Here is a 13,572-nt window from a genome sequence, read left to right as displayed (position 1 = left end):
AGAGTGAAGCACTGTAGACAGACAGACAGACAGGTTAATACGGTACGTCACAGTTGACAGATAGACAGACAGGTTAATACGGTACATCACTGTAGACAGACAGACAGACAGGTTAATACAGTACATCACTGTAGACGACAGACAGACAGGTTAATACGGTACATCACTGTAGACAGACAGACAGACAGGTTAATACGGTACATCACTGTAGACAGACAGACAGGTTAATACGGTACATCACTGTAGACAGACAGACAGACAGGTTAATACGGTACATCACTGTAGACAGACAGACAGACAGGTTAATACGGTACATCACTGTAGACAGACACACAGACAGGTTAATACGGTACATCACTGTAGACAGACAGACAGACAGGTTAATACGGTACATCACTGTAGACAGACAGACAGACAGGTTAATACGGTACATCACTGTAGACAGACAGACAGACAGGTTAATACGGTACATCACTGTAGACAGACAGACAGACAGGTTAATACGGTACATCACTGTAGACAGACAGACAGACAGACAGGTTAATACGGTACATCACTGTAGACGGACAGACAGACAGGTTAATACGGTAATCACTGTAGACAGACAGACAGACAGGTTATTACGGTACATCACTGTAGACAGAGAGACAGACAGACAGGTTAATGCGGTACATCACTGTACACAGACAGACAGGTTACTACTGTGTATCACTGGAGACAGACAGACAGACATGCGATTAATGTCCATCCCTCTAGTCTAGACCAGGGGTCGGCAACTAAGTTTGGCCTCGGGACAATATTTTTTCCAGCCAGTAGGTGGCGGGCCAGAACATTATCAAAGGCTAGTTCAAGGAATTGATTAATGAAAGTGAATCTGGAACTGCAAAGCAGGTCCGTCAGCTGGCTTAGTCATATGCCTACCAAGCACTTGATGACTCTTAAAAGACGTACATATGAACAAGTGTATGCCCTAATCACAAAAATGTCATGCCTGATCACGTTGGGTAGAGGTGTTGCTTCATTGCAGTGATATCATCATGATCAGTTCTAACTGGAGAGAAAGTGATATCCCGAGCTGCTGATCATGTGAGAGACGGTGATGCAGTCGTATTAAACAAGGCGTTGAAAGATGGTGCGATCTACGAGAGAGACGCAGAGGAACTGTCCTTATGGCCCCTCCCCCTGTCATAGGGCCCCGCCCCCTATCACATGGCTCCGCCACCTGACTGGCCGTAATGTAGGAACCTTCAGTTTGATCTTATTGACGTCCAAACATCTCACTGCCTCCAGCACTGGCTGTCCAGACCTTCAACTGAACACAACCTGCTGCCTCTTCTTAATCATTACGGCTGACATGAATAATCTATTATTTAAATAATTATTACAATGTTTACTATTACAATATATTTGTGAATTTCTGTATTCGATTACGGCATTTTAACTATCTTCACATTGCCATCATTGGAATGATAATAATTTATATATAATATATAATTATTGAATTTCATAACAATATTGATAGCAATGATAATAATTATATTATTGTGTGTCTGCGTGTGTATATGTGTGTTGCGCGTGCATGATGATTCTCCAAGAACGTTGACAAGTTAAAAATAAAATAACTTTGAGTGTTAATATAATATTTTGGATTAAAAGTAGACTTAAAGTACACATCGGATTCCTTTCTAACTGAAGTTTAATGTTTGGTTCTGATAATAGACTGGTTTCGTTTTCACAGTTGAACCCAGAATACATGTTTATATTAGTTTAAATACTCACAGTAAAAGCTGAATCATGTTGTGGATTATCCTCTTACAGAGGATAATCAAATGATTTTCAACAAAATTAGGGAATGTAACAATGTCTCTTAGTCTTCAGGGACCATGAACCAACCTTTTGGAAAGACAGTATTGAAAAGTAAAAAACTGTCTTCAGTCTTACCTGAGGACACACCGTGACCAAAGACCAACAGCAGCAGCCCGTTAGCGCCTTCATATCGATGTATTCAGAAGAACAGCTCGATGAGATTATCCACAGAGACGTGACTCTGACTCCAGCATCAGACGCACTGACCAGGAAACCTGCAGACAAGAGACGGATCACGAGGGAGAGGCCGGTCTGGACCAATAGGAATTCAATACGGCTGAGACGTCATTGGTTTCCAGGAGAACTTCAAAGTGAAACAAACTAAACACATATGTTTGTTAATGTGTGTTTGTGTGTTTTTATTGGCGCGTGTGTGTGTGTGTGTGTGTGTGTGTGTGTGTGTGACTGTCAATCGTTTTCAGGAGAACTTCAAAGTGAAACTAATTTAACACACACCCACACACAGACACACCAAACGCAACACACACACGTACACACATACACAACACACTGTAACTGCGATCAAGCTTCGTGTGACCCTGAAATAATTGTTCTGACAACATCATAGTCAGCTGTATAATGTTCAGCTATACATAATGTTCACTTATAAATAATGTTCAGAAAAATAGAATGTTCAGATATACATTATATCCAGCATAGTGTTTAGCTATATCTAACCTTCATCTATATAATGTTTGGATAGATATAGTTCAGTGTTTGCACGTAAGTGTTGTTAAGGTGTGTGTTTGTGACGTGTATGCGAAAAAATAAATAAAAAATAAATCAGCTTGTACCCTACGATTTGTTCAGGTGCCACTGATAAACCCGTTGTGTTTTTTTAAAATAGTTTCAAAAAGTAACTGGAAGGGATCTACCCCACACAACACATATATCGTCATAATGGGTTCCGTAATGACACTGAGACGGTCCATACAGGCATGTACGGCGTCGTACAGATTCAAACCACGGGCAGACAGTAGTTTGGCTCCATGCGGTATAACTCAGCTCCAAAACCCCCACTCCATTGGGTGACACAGGCGCCTTCACGCCAGCGGACAACGTCTAGCTCAGGGCATACATTTTCACGGAATTGCATCCAATCATCGGAAAGCATACGCAGTACACAATAGCTGATCTTTGTGACAGGGTTCAGATGACCCGTGTTGTAGCAATGTTCACAACAATGATAAAAACAACCTGCAAATTCGTAGACTGTGTGTGTACTCTGGGCATATCCTTCTAGGAAGAATGGTCCATAATGAACCTCACCATGATTGAGAGCAGGGTGAATCCCCACAATCCAAACCCAAACTCCAGGCAGGTTGTCAGCCCCATCTAACCCAGAGTGCCCTCCATTTAAATAAATGTCAGTTAAGTTACTCTTTTGGTGAATAAGGGACCAAAAGGGTGATTTAGCTCACGGCTCACTGATGAAAGCCCTTGCATGTGCAATGATATGAATTCTAAGAACTGGGTTGAGGTGGTTCCCCAAATGCGTAAGAGACTGCAAAAATTGCAAAGCAAACAATTTCTGTTCCCTCTTTCTTCATTTGTCACGTGAAGTCGTTCCCCATTTGGTAATTCTTTCCCATTATTGACAGATTTGTTCTCAATCATCATCAACCTGTTGATTCGGTGTCCCCATACAGGAAATAGGTGGAATCAAGATGCTTATTATATTTAATTAATGTATTTGTTTATTTCCTTGTTCTCAAATTCCGAGTTGGTTGGTTGACACTTCATGAAGACCAAAGCCTTACAGAGAGTGCAACGCACACCTACTCACTGTCAGTCAGTCAGTCAGTCTCATCAGTCTCAGTCAGGCAGACAGACAGACCGACCGTACGACAGGCACACGCACACTTGTGTATCAGGACGCTAGTGGAGGAAGATCATAAGAAATATATACTCTACCCACACTAACGCTGGTCAGGGCTGTGGATCACACACACACACACACACACACACCCACACCACACACACCACACACACACACACACCACACACACCCCACACACACACAACAACACACACACACACAACACACACACAAACACACACACACACACACACACACAGCACTGTAAAATGCTCAACAAGTCAAATGCATTCATAAGGCACATTTTTATAAAGCGCAGTGTGGAGGTGGGTGGCGTCTGGCCTGCAGGGGGAGTATGGAGCACCGGGTCTGCTGGGGTGATGGGTCAGATTGCTGACACGTGTCTGCAATCTGACCCAATCAGGAAGTGTGATTTATGTGCCTGCTTGTCTTTCAGTCGGGGGTTGAGAGCGAGAGAGCACGAGAGAGAGAGAGAGAGAGAGAAGAGAGAGAGAGAGAGAAGAGAGAGAGAGAAGAGAGAGAGAGAGAGAGAGAGAGAGAGAGAGAGAGAGAGAGAGAGAGAGAGAGAGAGAGACGCTCTCTGTGAGCCAGGGAGAGCGTCATAAGTGCTGGAGACGGACGGAATACACACGGAACGTTGTCCTTTTATTGCATGTGGATTGTTTGTTAACCGAAGGGGAAATAAACGGGATTTCGCTCCTTTTCCTTCAAAGAACTGTGTCCTGACTCCGCTGAACCCGTTACACGCACCCTCTCTGAATGCAACAAAATGTGGTTATGTTATTGTTATGCCCAGGCCTGGCTCTGGGCATAGGCAGTATAGGCGAATGCTACGGGCGCATCCATCCGCCGGGGGCGCCGAAAATATGGGATTCTTTTTTTTTTTAATACTGTATTCATCTAACTTTAACTTCAATGTTTATATTTCTTAATACCAGTAGTTATTTCATAACATAACATGCAAAATAAAAGAGCGCCCTAGTTTCCACTTCCTCCGCCCCCCCCCCCCCCCCCCCCCTAAAAGGGACTGCGGTCATGCCAGCCGACTCATCGAGATCGGCGGTCATGCCAGCCGACCCAGTTTTTTGCCGTACCTGTATATACTAGCCATTACGGTAATAGCGTCTCAGAACTAGTTTAAAGTAAAAGCATTCGTCGGGTAGCCTACATACAAAAACAGTCAATAAAAGCAAATACTATCAAAGAAAGTGTACGGCCGTTGTGGTATTTACTTTCAAAATAAAAGCCCACCAAACATTCCAATCTGAGACATATTACAAATGATTTTGGATTCGATTTAAAAGAAATGCCCTGTTATTCCATGCTCATTTTACTTCAGGGTTATAGTTCACAACCCCATAGGGTCACCGAAGAAGTTCCAGAACATTCTGATGTGTAGTTCCAAAATAAAAGCCCACCAAATATGAGACATATTAAATATGATTTTGGATTCAATTTAAAATAAAATACCCTGTTATTTCAGGCCATTTCAATTAATGGTTATAGTTCACGACCCCATGGGGTCACGCAAGAAGTTTCAGAACATTCTGATGTGGAGTTTCAAAATAAAAGCCAACCAAAATGTCCAATATGAGACATATTACATATGATTTTGGATTAAATTTAAAATAAAATGCCCTGTTATTCCAGGCTCAGGGCGATTGTTCAAGACACCATAAGGTCACCCAAGAAGTTTCAGGACATTCTGATGTGTAGTTTCAAAATAAAAGCCCACTAGATATTGAAATATGAGACATTAGATATTATTTAGGTATGATCTTTGGATTAGATTTAAAAGGAAACGCCCTGTTATTCCAGACTCATTCCACTTCAGGGTCATAGGTCAGAACCCCATAGTGATACTCAAGAAGTTTCAGGATATTCTGATGAGTAGTCTCAAATTAAAAGCCCACTAGATATTGAAATATGACTTATATTTCAATATCTAGTGGGCTTTTAATTAGAAATTACACATCCGAATATCCTGAAACTTCTTGAGTGACACAATGGGGTCTTAAACTTTGACCCTGAAGTGGAATGAGTCTGGAATAACAGGGAGTTTCCTTTTAAATTGAAACCAAAAAATATGTAATAAGTCTCATATGTCAATATCTAGTGGGCTTTTAACTTGAAACTACACATCAGAATACCCTGAAACTTCTTGGGTGACACTATGGGGTCTTAAACTGTGACCCTGAAATGGAATGAGTCTAGAATAACAGGGAGTTTCCTTTTAAATTTAAACCAAAAAAATATATGTAATAAGTCTCATATTTCAATATCTAGTGGGCTTTTAATTTGAAACTACACATCAGAGTATCCTGAAACATCTTGGGTATCACTATGGGGTTGTGAACTATAACCATGAAGTGAAATGAGCCTGAAATAACAGGGCATTTTCTTTTAAATTGAATCCAAAATCATATGTAATATGTCTCATATTGGAATTCTTGGTGGGCTTTTATTTTGAAACTCCACATCAGAATGTTTTGAAACTTCGTGGGTTACCCTATGGGGTTTTAAACTATAACTCTGAAGTGAAATGAGCCTGGAATAACAGGGCATTTTCTTTTAAATTTAATCCAAAATCATTTGTAATATGTCTCAGATTGGAATGTTTGGTGGGCTTTTATTTTGAAAGTAAATACCACAACGGCCGTACACTTCCTTTGATAGTATTTGCTTTTATTCACTGTCTTTTTGTATGTACCCGACGAATGCTTTTATTTTAAACTAGTTCTGAGACGCTATTACCGTATGGCTAGTATATACAGGTACGGCAAAAAACTGGGTCGGCTGGCTTGACCGCCAATCTCGATGAGTCGGCTGGCATGACCGCAGTTTAAAGGGGTAGGGGGCACCAGCAAAAATCTTGCCTAGGGCACCAAATTGGTCAGAGCCGGCCCTGGTTATGCCCACCGTTTTGTAATGACTTGAATTACTAACCGTACGACTCGACAAACAAATACGATGGCTGCATCCGTAACGAGATGTATTTTCTTATTTGTACCACGTTGGTCATTTTATCGTAAATTAAACACTTGATTACATTGCTGCATTAATCTCGTCTCCCATTTATGCTATGCACTTGTCTTTTTTTGCGTGCAATACAAGGTAAAGTTGTGGTGTTTGTTTTGGAGCTGGTTTTCTAAAGAGCCTAAAGTGTTAAGGTGACAGGACTAGGGGACTCAAACGCTTGACACAGGGAGGCAGAGACGGCGTGAAAGGCATAGACATCCTATACATAGACGCAGCATTGGCTGCTGGGACGCGAGAAATGCGGCCGCCATCTTGAAGTGTGGACGGGGAGCCAGGGAGCAGCATGAAGCCCGAGGGGTGATGGAACAGAGGATGTATTTCTGCTTGGGGAACACAGTTTGGCATCGACAACCACCATTCGGACTTGTTATCATTAGTTGTGTCTGTGTTTCATAAGATAAGGTGGCAAGACATTACCAAACACGCCTCTCTTGAACTTCCGAAAGGAAGCACGAGAAAAAGCTATGCAAAACAGTCCTCTTTCAGGGTTTTAATCCTATACAGATATTGATATTTTTATGCATGTATATATATATTTTTTTTCATTCACAATGCCTTGCATACACTACCTTGGTCAGTCTGCATTTACTCTCATTGCTTTTTATTGTATTTTGAACTTCCCTCCTGATTCACAATAATTGGGCCTAATGCCATAGATTTATTTTCCGTGATAATTGTTTTGTATTTTATTCTCTTATTGTTGAAACACTGTAAATGGTCAGTCTGCATTTACCCTGGCTGCTTTTTATTGTACTTTGAATTTCACTCGTTCTGGTCTGATCATTTCCTGTATCAATTCCAACCTGCCAGTGTTGGCTGAATAGATGAGCAATTTTAATGCCTTTCATCATAAAACATTGACATTTGATACAAAATAAAGCTTTTGAAAATAACAAACAAAATCAAAAGAATAAGCCATTTGTAGCTGGATTCCCCAGCTACTGTACTCCTTGGGAAAGGAGTTGTTCGGTCAAGGAATGTCTAGTTCAGGGGGGGATATCCGGGTATGTGTGTTTCAGTTTCTCTTACTACTACCCGGGTAGGTTAGTGTGTATCTGTATCTGTTGTCTTATCTGTAATGAATGGATCTTCACAATCGTCCATGGCGGTGTTCACGGCTGGCCACGCCGTATCCAAACCATCCACAGTGCTATTGGGCAAAGCTCGCCATCGTAGATTCAATCTTCCTTGGATCAAACAAAAAAAACAATACAACAATATGAACAATATAATTCACGTTAGTTATCTTGTATTTTCACTATTCAGGTCCTAATAAAACAACAACTTACTAATGCCATCGAAATATATATGCCTGAATTAATCAAGGTGCACTGTAAAAAAAATATCGTATTTTTTACAGGGAATCGCTGGCAGCTGTGGTTACGAGAATTCCTGTAAAAATACAGCAGCACCGTAGATAACTTAACCAACGAAATATGTAAATTGATTTACAGTGAAATGAATCACGGCTGAATCACATTAAAAAACTGTTTATTCTACAAAATTGTTTTGTTAATTTTGCATTACAGTGTTGTATATAAAAAGACAATTTCCTGTATTTTTTTAGTAAATTTAACAGGGAAATATCATACAGAAAACAAATTTAAACTGGTAGAACAGCAGTAAAACTTTGTATTTTAAATGGTGCTGTTCTGTATATTATACATAAAATCTATTTATAATATGCTGTATTTTTATGTTTTAATAATCAAGTTATAATGTAAAATGTACTCATACACCTGTAAAACTATTACTAATACTCCTACTGCAAAACATGCAAAATTACATTTTGAGAAAAGACGAAATTTATTTACCAGCCATCGGCAATAAACAATTGGATGATTTTTTTTTCCAACATATACAAAATGGAAACAAGCAGGTGTCAGATAAAAATTACATAGTGCACCTGTACATATTGCAAGACTTTAAAACAGAAATTACATATTTTGCCTTAATAACAATATAAAAATTGTGGATTTAACAAAGCGAAACCTAACAGTACCTCTTCCCTAATCCCTCTAAAACGTGGCCTAATGTGCCGAAAATTATCAGTGCTTTATGGCACTGGAAGTGTCCCGACTAACACACTGGGACTGTGTGTGTGTGTGTGTGTGTGTGTGTGTGTGTGTGTGTGTGTGTGTGTGTGTGTGTGTGTGTGTGTGTGTGTGTGTGTGTGTGTGTGTGGGTGTGTGTGTGTGTGTGGTGTGTGTGTGCATTAACTTGAGAAGATAGCTACATATATTATATGTTTCGGAATCGTCCCCATACAATATGCACCCTGCTGTATAGGATGTCACCACGTCCGTGCCCGTGGGACATAGAACACATCGGGGGAAAACCACCTGTAAGGAAAAACCTAAACAAGCCATCTAGAAAAAAAGCAGTAAGACACCGTAAAAACAACAACCTGGAACATAACTACAAAGCAATAACATATTGAAAAAAGCATGTGGCGGACCTCTACCAGGAAAAGTTACACAGTGTGCCTTAATTACCATAATACACATTTAGGATTAACAAAGCGAAAACTAAAAGTACCTCTTCTCAAACAAACAGTCAGAGTCCACATAGAGTTCATATTTAGGCTTGACGCCACTCGTGATCGGAGAGATCCTGTATCAGGGTGAGGACTCGAGGGTTCAGTTTGAGACGACGCTTGTTGTTCTTACTCTCTACTTTGGTTCCTTTTTCTGGGTTTATTGAGAAGAAACACCTGTAAAAAAAAAAGCATATTAAAGCATATTAATTGACCATTTAAAAAAAGAAGTACAAGAAGAACCAAGACCAAGACTCAGGCCACACCTATAGAGCCAAGGCCGAGACAGACCCAGTTAGTTAAAGTCTGGATTAAAAAGGAGAATGCGTGCCGTTTTTAACCCATAGCCCTGTTACCGAGTGCTGTCAGTAGGAAAAAATATCGAGAACATTTGGCACAATATTGACCGAGTATCAGAACGGCAGCTAAAGCAAACCTATGGGGGCAAGCAAACCAAAAGTAAAACTTAATGGAGCTTGGCCCAATAGGTTTGCTTTAGCTGTCGTTCTGATGCTCGGTAAATATTGAGCCAAATGTTCACGTTATTTTTCCTACTGCAGCACTTGTAGCCTCAAATCAACAGGGCTATTGATTACAAACGGCCGGCATTCTCCTTTAAGACGGGAACCTCTGAGCCAGACTCCAGGTCCCACAGTCTCAGGTCTGAGAAATTAGTAAGCCATGATTACTCACCTTTGAAGGAACTCCAGAGTTGAAGCCAGCTCAGATGGATAATGGATGTTGAAAATGTAGTAGCTCCCGAACATGAGGCACAATGCAGAAATGAGGAGGAGATGTTTGTGTTGACAAGGTTCCGATCCAGACTCAGCACAGTGTTTCCCCTAGAATTTTTTTTAGGCCGGTGGTAAGAGCTGATAGTGTGATTTGTTATACATTTTTCACGGGATGCTAGAGTATTTGTTGGTTATTTCCTTGTAAAACACTTGCTTAGCTATCACAAGTTGATAATGATTCAATAAACACGTTATTAACAATAAACAAATTTTATTTACAATACAATTTTTGGTGGTGCTGTCACACTAAATTTGTACCGGCTGCCAAATTTGTACCGGGCGCGTCATCCATATGTAATCCATTCCAAACCTGCCTGCAACAGATGATCGCGTCGTCCGTTGCCGGGCAGGTTTCAAAAAACATTCGCGCTCATGTTGCCAAAGACGAAATAACATAGTACAGTTAACGGATCGCTAGATAACACTTGTTTTTACTTTATATTTGTATTGTATTTCATTTTTTAATCAAATTTAGCTAGTAAACTGAGTGTTTAAAGCGGGTTTCAAAAAACATTTGCGCTCATGTTGCCAAAGATGAAATAACATAATACAGAAAACGGATCGCTAGATAACACTTGTTTTTACTTTATATTTGTATTGTATTTCATTGTTTAATCAAATTTAGCAAGTAAACTGAGTGTTTAAAGCAGGTCAAGGACGAAATAGCACAATACAGATAACGGATCGCTAGATAGAAGGTTCGCGAATGTTCGTGAACCTTTCACGTCATTCGAAAGGTTCTAATCATCTGATCATCTGTTGCCGGGCAGGTTTGGAATGGATTACGTATTGATGACGCGCCCGGTACAAATTTGGCAGCCGGTACAAATTTAGTGTGACAGTGCCATGCTAATGATGATATAACTTAATGCTGTCAGATTGTCCGTTATGATGGGGCATAATTTGCGCACGCGCAACACCGCTTTTTTTTTTTTTTTTTTTTTTCATTTTTTAATCTTTTTTTTAATCTTTTTTTTTTCATTTTTTTTTTTTGGCCTGTTGTTGGACTGGCGGGGGCGCTCGTTGGCCTGGCGGCCCGCCAGGCCTGAACAATGGTAGGGGAAACACTGCAGCATGTACCTTGTTGAGGAATAGCAGGACTGTCCTATGAACAAATTATTTAACAGGTTTTATTAACAAGCACTGAACTCACATCAGGGGAGCATGCTTTGCTTCCTACACATGTGAGAAGTAAATGATGACTTTTTTGTAAACATGTGCTTACAACCACTTACTGGACATGACACAGACCTGCCCTCTCCAATATGAATATGATTTAAGTGAGACACTAGCTCTTTCACTGTGTGAAAATGGCCGGCACATAATGAAACTGCGCATTTTAAATGCAGCTCTAGGAGTGGCTTGCGGTTCAGGTGCATTGTGCACGCGATAAAAATGCCCCTTGAAAGCTGCATAAGTGGTAAATGTTTGACTACAGTTGGCGCCAACACATTTGAAAAGACAACGAGGCTCATTCCTATGCACTCTGCAATGTAGTACATAGCCTCTTAATGTAACCAATATCTTTCTACAAAAGACGCAGGTGATCATTTTAATAGAGTTATCAATCTATTGGTCTTTAGCCTGCTACATATCAACTGTTGCTAGCGCCTGCTAAATATCAACTGGTGCTAGCTTACACCATGTGCTTTCAGCAAAAAGAAAAAGTAGCCGACATTTTAAGCTTACCTTGCAAACTTTTTTGCAATAGCACCGGATCGATTGAATAGCCACGGATCTTCCAATCGTGGATTTGTCCAAAATAAGTTGAATGAAAGTAGTACAAAGTAGTCCGGTAGTCCGAAGATTTCTGATGTGTTCTCCACTCTGCAGACGCGGCGGCGCTACTACTGGCTCGTTGGTGACGTCAGCTGAAGCCGTGAACGAGGAGCTCGTGCTTCTCCTCCCGCCCTAACGTCATTATCCAATCAGTGACGAGCTGCACACTTTTAAATTCAAAGTTAGGCGGATTTATCAAACTTGCTAAAAGAAAAACAGGTGCAGTTCCTCCGTAAATTACCCAATATTCATGGATGTTTTTATCTGGCTCACCAATCTCACTCACCAAATCTCAATATCACCAATATAAAACCTGCATCATGAAGCTCAGAACCAGATTGGCTACAAATAGCCATGATAAAAAAAAACATTGGAATTATAATTGTATATTTTTATGTATCCTATAAATATATAGGCAACCTCGAGGTTCACAATGAAATTTTTTTCACAGTGAGAATTTTTACTATGCAAATCTCAATTTGCATAGTTTCATCAAGATCATGTTAAAAGTACAGCATAGACTTGTATATATGATTACATATATGTTTTGTATTTTTAAATCAACTGGCTAAAACTGTAGTTTCTACAATATTTGCATGTCAAATTAACATTTTTGTTTTGTTAAGAATATTACAGTATTTCACTGTTTTTGTTACCAATATTTGTAGTTTTAACAAATAAATTTGATTATAATCACATATTGTTATTGTAAATATAACAAAACATTTTGTTGAATAGTTTACAAAAGTTCACTGTGATTTAAACGAAAAATATATATTTTTGGGTTTACTATACTCTTCTGTAGGGATTTTACATAGTTTTTATGTAAATTTCACAACCATTTTTTACAGTGTGGTAATATTAATTTATGGCGTTTTATAGCGGGAGATTCTCTGTTGTGCTTAATACCTGCCGTCTGTCCAGTGTTACGGTTCAAGGTGACCCCCTGGAAACGGGGTGCTGCTCACGTGTAATTTCCTGTAACTGGAATTATGTTGATGTTTAGTAGCCCTATATTCCATATGGGTTACACCCTCCCCCCTTGACTCTGCATGAGTCCCTTCATGCTCTTATCGGTAGACTACAGGGGAGATGTCGTTGTCACCGATGGCATCAGTGACTTTATTAAACCTCTCTAAGAGACTTTGTGCAAAGGAGATTAAGGGTTTCCCCATCTGGCTATACTGGAAGCGCCCAGGTGGTTGGCGCGACCTTCCCGATGTTCGTGTAGTGATGTTTTGATCATTTGTCTCTGCATCTGGGCATTCTGTGGTATTGGATGTGTTTTAATAAAACGCATCCAATACTAGGAATGTCCGCTGGTGACGCCAGTGAGGCTATAGTAGGCTAACGATGCTCTTAGCATCCTACGAGTACCCTGGAGTCCTCGTTAGCTACGAGCGTTTTCAATACGTTCGAAAGACATCGTAAGATAAAATAAAAACAACAGAATAGATCCAACAATGTCGACCACTAATGTTTCAGTGTCAGTTCAAAAATTATAACTTTTTATTTTTATACAACACAAAGTAAAAACCATGGCTTTGGAAGCAGACCATTAAAAAAATTGTATTATCACAAAGAACATAAATGACAATTCACAACAGCAAATTCTATTTGTGGTCCGGTTTATTGGAAATGCGAGTTCAACATCAAGCCGCAAGAGGGCGGCAGAGTGATTTTGTACGACCTGTGTGGAGTTCCTAAACCGAAAGGGG

This window comes from Gadus chalcogrammus, chromosome 22 (assembly GCF_026213295.1).
Source record: "Gadus chalcogrammus isolate NIFS_2021 chromosome 22, NIFS_Gcha_1.0, whole genome shotgun sequence".
NCBI classification, from domain to species: Eukaryota; Metazoa; Chordata; class Actinopteri; order Gadiformes; family Gadidae; genus Gadus; species Gadus chalcogrammus.
Note: the sequence above shows the minus strand (reverse complement) of the source record.